The sequence below is a fragment of the Mus musculus genome, chromosome 5, assembly GCF_000001635.26.
Source record: "Mus musculus strain C57BL/6J chromosome 5, GRCm38.p6 C57BL/6J".
In the NCBI taxonomy this organism is placed as follows: Eukaryota; Metazoa; Chordata; class Mammalia; order Rodentia; family Muridae; genus Mus; species Mus musculus.
In genome coordinates, this window is record NC_000071.6 from 128569902 (window position 1) to 128577653 (window position 7752).

Below are 7752 nucleotides of genomic sequence, written 5' to 3' on the forward strand. Positions count from 1 at the left end.
TTCATTCTCTCAGCCCCGCAGCTCCACCTCCCAACCCCCAGTAGAACAATCTAGAAGATGACAGAGATGTCTGTAGCTCAGAGGGAGAAACCACAGGAAAGTCCCCTAGTCCTATCTCCGTAAACTTTCCTTTGATTGCGCCCCCCCTCAGAAAAACCAAAAAACAAAACAAAACAAAAAAAAAAAAAAAAAAGAAAAGAAAAGAAAAGAAAAAGTTCTTCAGAACAGGCTTCTGGGTGGTTTCTCAACAGCTCGCACAAGTTTTGGCAAAAAGCTTTCATCCCCTTCCTGAGCTGGATAGAAGCAACTAGAGAATCATCTCCTTCAAGATTCTCAAAGGAGTAATAAAACTCCCCCCTCCCCCGCACAATTAAGAAGGAGGCGAGGGGATGAAACACATTCCAGGCCACTGGGAAGTTCTGAGTCTCAGGTTCAGATAGAAACACAAGACAGGACTTGTGGCCCTAGTGACTGGGGGGATCCTGAGCTGGGACAGTGCCCAGAGTCTTTCCCTCACGGGATGAACTCAGGGCCGCACCCTTGGGAGGCTCTCCCAGGCCTGGGGTCAGCTCTGCTCTCAGGCCTTCTAAGCTTAATCTTTTGAGAAATTGATCACCTTCCTCTGATCGCCGCCCCCCAGAAGCCCCGCCCAGCAGTATCTATGTGGTTGGTCAGGCAAGGTTCCAGCTCCCTCTACTGCAGATGTGGGCGGGGCAGAAACACAGTGGCTACCTTGCAAGTCAGAGGGTGGAGTGAGGTGCTGGCCTATGGTGGTCACTATGTGTCACAATCGTGCTCCCTCCCCTTGAAACATCCCCATGCAGGTCCCCGGCAGTGGAGACAGCCTCTTTCTTCCTCGTAGGGACAGCTGGCCACACAGCAGTATATATACAGTGATGCGCTGCTCTGGGTCACATCTGTCTGCCAGGAGATCCTGCTGTCTACCTAGGTATGGAGGTCAAATGACAGCTGTGGCTTAGGGCCTCCTCTGCCCTGACAGCCTAATGGGGCAAGGGTGGGGAAGACATAGTTTAGCTGAGTTTGAATGCTTCAGGGACACCAAATCCTCCCCCACCCCACTCTCTTCCTTTCTCTCTCTTCCTCTTTCCCTTCCCTTTCAAGGCAGAGATGATGTGATGGTTACTATTGACAGCAACTTGGCAAGATGCCAAATCACCTAACGGACATACCGCTGGGTAGTCTGGGAGGAAGTTTATGGAGAAGTTAAACTGAAGAGGAAGGACAGATCCTAACTAAGGTCCCAGGGTAAATTAAAAAGAGAGCTGAGTACTACTGAGTCCACGTCCCACTGCTTCCTGCCTGCGGAGGTGATGCGACAGCCACCTCATGCTCCTGTGACTAGTTCCACTCAAACTGTAAGGCAGAATAAATGCTTCCTTATATTGTTTTGTCACAGCACGGGACAAGCCAACATAAGAGAGACCCACATCCCTCCTAGCAATAAGGACACAGAGAAGATGCCATATCTGAAACTGGGAGACATAGAGCTGCCTCTGAAGCTGCAAGTGACCGTCTACTGACTGCAAGTTGCCCAGTCTGGGTTTGATGCAGTGGCCATCACAGACACAGACAGCGTTAATGGGTGGATCCTTCTTTGCTTCATCTCCTCTACCTTCCCTCCTCTCTGCACATGCAAAAAATGAGGGTTGATGTTTTTATTCATGCTATAGAAAAATATTAGCATATGTTTATTGTACACAACAATGAATTTAATCGCTGTGACTTTTTATGCAAGTGTATCTTATACTTGAAGCACACCACTCTCTTCATGCCATATATGTAATATAATATACATATATCATCTACGTTCCTCATATGAGGAGGATCTGTGCCTTCTTGAGCCTTGATTTTGCTTGACTCAATGGTCTCCAGCTCCATCCATTTCTTTGCGATGATGTAATTTCTTCATGACTAATACCCTACTGTGTGTGCATACTACATTCCTTTATTCCTTCATCTGCTGGAGGGCGTCCAGCTGAGTCTGTAACGTGAACACTGTCAATACTGCTGCAGTCAGCATGAACGAGGGAGCATCTCTGCAGACAGTCTGCCTCAGGCTCGAAGAACAACCTGGAAATGGCCTTCTCGGACCTGAGTTCAATTAACAAAAGGAGCTTTTCAAGTCTAGGGGCTCTTCCGTATCTTAGTTACTTCCTTGTTGCTGTGACAAAATAACCCATCAAAGCAACTTAAGGATGGACAGGTTTGTTGTGGCTTGGTTTAGGGATACAGTCCACCACGAGGGGGAAGACATGGCGGCAGGGAGCGTGAGTCAGCTGGTTACATTGTATCCACAGTCAGGAAGGAGAGAGGATGCTGGTGCTCAGCTCACTGTCTCCAGACCACGGAATAATAGTGCTGCCAATATCCAGAGTGAGTCTTCCTAGATCGATGGAACCAATCTAGAAACTCATTCATGGCCATGGCCAGAGGAAACTGAGGCTCGCAGAGGTAAGTAGGTAGCTGTGGGGCTGGGTGCAGAAAAGTGCTTTCTGCTCCCAACAGCAGGAACTGCTGAACTTGTCTCTGCACGTCCTTCTAAGCTCCTCCCCAGACCCACAGTTTCTTCTTGGGCTTGTCTGCCCTGGTCACACACCCACAGAGGACCCGTGCTTCCCAAGAGAAGGAAACTGAGTGTAGTGAAGACAGGTATGGTATCCAGTCTCAGTCTGCATCCAGGACAACCCCACCCACCCCCATACACACTCTCTCAGCTGGCAAGGATTTCTTTGTCTCTGTTTTTTTTGAGACATTTTGTGCTGGTCTTTTGTACAAATCAAAGACGAGGAAGACTGACTCTGGCTTGCTTAAGCTGTTAACAAGAGCCCAGAGGAGCTATTCTGTCACCCCCCCCTGGAATTTGAAACCACTGAACTTTCAGTTACACGGTGTGTGTGTGTGTGTCTGTGTGTGTCTATGTGTGTGTCTGTGTGTGTGTCTGTGTGTGTGTGTGTGTTGTGTCTGTGTGTCTGTGTGTGTCTGACAGAGAGAAGAGAGACTTGCACCAGAAGGCAGTCTCCCTTGTCCTCCCTAAGGCACCATGCTGATAGGCTTTATGCCAGTGTAGCACAAACCAGAGTCAACTGAGAGGAGAGAACCTCCGTTGAAAAAATTCCCCCACCAGATCAGCTCGTGTGCAAGCCTGTGGCACATTTTCTTGATAGAAGACTGAGCTCACTGTGGGCGGTGTCATTCCTAGGCACCTTAAGAAATCAGGCTGAGCAAGCCATAAGGAACAAACCAATAAGCAGCATTCCTCTAGGCCTCCAGGTTTAGTTCCTGCTTCCAGGTTTCTGCCTGTAGTGCTGGACTTTTCTTCATGATGCACTGTAAGCTGTAAGACGAAATAAATCCTTTCCTTCCCAAGATGATGTCATGGTGGTGTTTACCACAATAAAGCTGTTTAGCTTGTGCAGAGAGGTAGAGACTCTCACTGGCCTGGAGCATACCAACTAGGCAGGCCGGCTGGCCAGTGAGTCCCAGGAATCCTCCTGTCTCTACCTCCCTAGTACTGGAATTATAAGTGTGAACCACCACCCTGTTTTGTTTTGTTTTTTGTTTTGTTTTGTTTTGTTTTTTAATAACATGGGCATTAGGGACTGGATTTACATACCTGAGGTTGCAAGGCAATACTTTACCCACTGAGCCATTTCCTGGCCCTTGAGGTTTGTGACATTTTGCAAACACTTTGAACAGTCTTTGTTGTATGTTTTTAAATTAAAAAAAAAGCTTCCTTAATCCCTAAACAACTATTATGGTATACCATAGGTGCATAATGAGTGCTTGCTAATTGTGTGACTGTTAGGCAGAACATTGCCATCCTCATCAGTACCTTCAGCCCTTAGAACTGTGTCTATGTCCCCTCCCTTGGCATTTTGCTGAGAAAAATTGAGAACCCTATAGGGAAGAGAGCCATGGGAGACCAAAGGACCCAAGTGATTCTGGCCTGACCACTTACATCTGTATTTAAACTTGGCAAACCCCTCCCAGCTGTGTCCACATGGAGCTGGGGATGGAGATATGACATGCTGGTAATTCTGAAGACGAGGGAAAGGGATTAAGGACTGATTGCTACTGGAGCCTGAAAGCAGGAGCCTCTTGCACCTCTGCAAAGCCGACTCATGCACACGGGACTCCAGACCTCCAGACCCATCAGAGAGCAGCCATGAGACTGCTGGGATTTGTTACGGTGGCCATTAAGCCCTCTCCTGTGACCCTGAACCCATGTCTTTGCACTACTGGAGGGCACAGGGTTTGTACCTCATAAGATAGGATCATTCCAGCAGGGGCTTGTCAGCCACCAGTCCCTAGGATCCAACACAGAGGTCCAAAGACTAGAAGAGGAACAGAGGGTCAATTAGGTGGCTTATGGATAAGGCTGCTTGCCACCAAACCTGGTGAGCTGAGTTCCCTCCCCAGGACCAACAGAGTGAAAGGAGAGAAACAACTCCTGCAGGTTATCCTTTCATCTCCACATGCCCCCCATGCTGCATGCAAACACAGACACACAGACACACACGCACATGTGCACGCATGCACTCACACACATGAAAAAAATTTAAAGAAAAGAGAAGGAAGCTGGAGAGATGGCTCAGTAGTCAAGAGCTCTTTCTGTTCTTGTAGAGGATCTGAGGGGTTTTTTGGCCCTAATACCTATATTGGGAGTCTTACACACGAGCACCTATCATTCCAGCTCTCGGAGGATCTGCTGCCCCCTTCTGGCTACCATCAGCACCTGCACTCACATCTCACACACACACACACACACACACACACACACACACACACACACACACATATCACAAATAAAAAAATAAATCATAATAAAATAAACATGCAAAGGTTGTCTTGCTGTATTGTGGTTGGGATGGGGCATGCTCCCCTCTGATCAGGGGTTTGAACACTTGGTATCAGCTGGTAGTGCTGTTTTTGTAGTTTGTGGGAACTTTGAGTCAGCAGAAACAGATGATAGAGATGGGTCACTGAGTGTGGGGTCTTGGAGAACAATGGCCTCGCTCTAACTTGGGGCTTCTCACCTGGCTTTCTGTTTCCTGATCTGCCGAGGTATGAGAGACATCATACTCTACTACTATGAAGTCCACCCTCCCTTCCTCACCATGACTTTCTGGAACTGTAGACCCAAATGAACTCTCTTTCCTTAAGTTGTTCCTTAAGACATTTTGTTATAGTAATAAGAAAAGTAATTAAGATACTTCCCTAAACGGAGGGTGAAGGGTGAAGTGCTGGGTGGGGCTGGGTGCAAATGTTATCATCTGTCTCCTCTCTCCTCAGTGGACCCACTTTCTCCAGTGTGTGCCATCCCCATGATGTCCCCCAGGTAGGGGGTCTCAGCTCTGCATCTCTGCTAGATGCTCCATAGAAAGTGACCTTCCTTCTCCTCATAGGTATGAACCGAGTTCTAAGCATGGCTATTATTGGCCAGAATCTGGTCGGGTACCTGCCTGTGAACCAATCAGCAACGGCCAAGAGATACAGTGGTGTGGTCGGCCACCCTTGCAGGCAGTAAGAGAGTATGAGAAGAATGTGAAGTCAGTGTTCCCAAAAAAGCATAGACTCCTGTGATATAAGATGAGGGGACAGAGGCTGGGGGTTTCAAGTCCTCTGTGGGATCCTGGGGCCTGTGCTGGTTCTGCTGAAAGCCACCTGCTCTGGTGCCATCAACGGTGAGGGGCCAGGGCCTGTGACAAACGCTAGGACACCTTTTGCTGAAAAGATGCTCCGAAGGCATGTTCCCAGTCACTGTGCCAGTGTGAGCCACGGCCCTCTGTAACAGTCCCTAGTTCCCACGGGAAAGTCAACCAAGGGTCTGGGCCACAGCACCCAATCCCAGGTCACACTCTTGTCCCCTGGCTTCTCCATGAGCAGTTTCCACCCTGCAGCTGTCCTTTGGAATTCCTCCTGCCCACCCTCCCCGACGAACTGGAAACACTTGCTCTAAGGGCTTGGTTTTGTAGACTCTGCAAACTTGAGCCGCGGCCTTACCCATGGGAATTAACTGGCTTTTTCCATCTCTCCCGACCCCTGCTCCTTAGAAGACTGTGAGGAGGAACCTCCAAGAAGCCCAAGATGGACCTCTCTAAGCAGCTTCAAAAGTGGTCACCTTCAGGGATGCAGAGCCGGGGCCCAAGCGCTCCACTTCCTCACATGCCTCTGAACCCCCACCCCGCCCCAAGTTAGAAGCTGAAGGCCGAACAAAGACCTCCGCAAAGGCCACAGAAAGTGGCTCATAGCTAATTCTGCTCAGGCTGGCTGAAGTGGCACCGCCAGACCCAAGAGCTCCTGGCTGAGTCGTCTGGCAGGAGCTTCAAAGCCCTTTGAGGATCCAGGCCAAGTTTCCTGCTCATTTAAAAACAGAATAAAACAGCAACATAAACAAACCCTGGCAGAGGAGAAAGCCACAGGCCACTTTCACCTTCTGGGCTTGCTGGGATGGAGGTACCCAAGGCCACCGTGACCCAGCCTGGGTCCTCCATGGCATCCCCCATACTGTGCACACTGCAAGGTGAAAATACGCATAGTGGTTACCTAGGAAACAATTGCAGGACCAGGTCATAGTTCCCAGAACTACATAAACAGCCTAAGGACATAAACACCACACTATCACTTCCTTGGCTTTCCTGTGGGGTGAGGATCCAACAGAATGGGTCATTGTCCTTGTCTCTCTTGTCACAGCTGGAAGTTGGCATGTCCCCATCACTAGTGGCTTTCTACAGATTGGGGTCATAGCAACCTCTTGTGGTCCCTCCGTGGAGTGTCTCCACAGAGTGAGCAAGGGTTTCCTCACAGCATGGCAGCTCCCTCAGGAGAAGCCTGAGAATGCTTGGTCACCGTTCTTGACTTATTCTCGTGTTCATTAGGACCCTTCATCTGTTATCATAAGCCCACAAGAATCCCACGGAGATTACACAATTCTCTTCTTGATCAGGAGAGGGGTTGCAGCCTTGCTCACAATGATGGAGGGTGCCGTTCTAGCTACTATGTGATGGAGCCCAGGTAGGATATTAGACCCCCTAAGCATCTCTGAGGACACCATGCCCATTTCTTTGGAGGTTTTCTTGGGTAACCTTGCACACAATAGACATCATTATAACTAGAAACACTGACACCAGATTCAAGTTAAAACAGTGTGTATCAGCTTGTGTGTATTTGGGTAAGAAATCAGATCTGCCCAATATCTGGTCACAATGCTGTGAAACTGCTTCCCCAAGGTAGTTAACAGTATGTGGGGTTGTTGTGTTATTTCATTTAATCCTGAACAATCTCCAACAGTGAGTTCAGTGGGAGCAAGCTCTCCTCACAAGCACAAGGCCCCAGATTCTATCCCAAGTATTGTCAAAAGTATTGTTAAGCCATGTGAAGCTGTGATTCTCATCTATTCTGCCATAGACAGCTGGCCACCGCTGTGCCTCCATTTCCCCATCTGTAAAATGGACCAATAAATGACATCATAAAACCTTAAGAGGAGTCACATGGCTAATCCATGCAAAACTTTAGCAAGAGTGACTGGGACTGAACTCAGAGATTTCATTGAGGACTATGCCCACCAGGACAGGTGACATAAGCTCCCAAGTCCCCAAGATGCCCATTGTTAATAAGTCTTATGTTGTCATCCAAACATACAAGCTGAGTTGGTTCCATCCCAGCCTGGCCTTGAGGAAGAATGCCAGGCTCTGCCCTACTGACTTCTGAGCTCCAGGCAGCCATTGACAA

The 7752-nt window shown here is 48.7% G+C and overlaps 1 long non-coding RNA gene across 3 annotated transcripts; it reads left to right on the top strand.

Annotated features, from left to right (window-relative positions):
• Positions 1-746: 746 nt before the first annotated feature.
• On the top strand, positions 747-6530 carry Gm38612. Of its 3 annotated transcripts, XR_868542.2 has the most exons (3): positions 747-949; positions 5314-5426; positions 6075-6530. It is a non-coding gene; the product is annotated as a predicted gene, 38612 (long non-coding RNA). The 3 variants fall into 3 exon arrangements; XR_001784973.2 differs by lacking the exons at positions 5314-5426; positions 6075-6530 and adding an exon at positions 1123-1722 and having other exon boundaries at positions 752-949; XR_001784974.2 differs by lacking the exons at positions 5314-5426; positions 6075-6530 and adding an exon at positions 1418-1722 and having other exon boundaries at positions 754-949.
• Positions 6531-7752: the final 1222 nt, after the last annotated feature.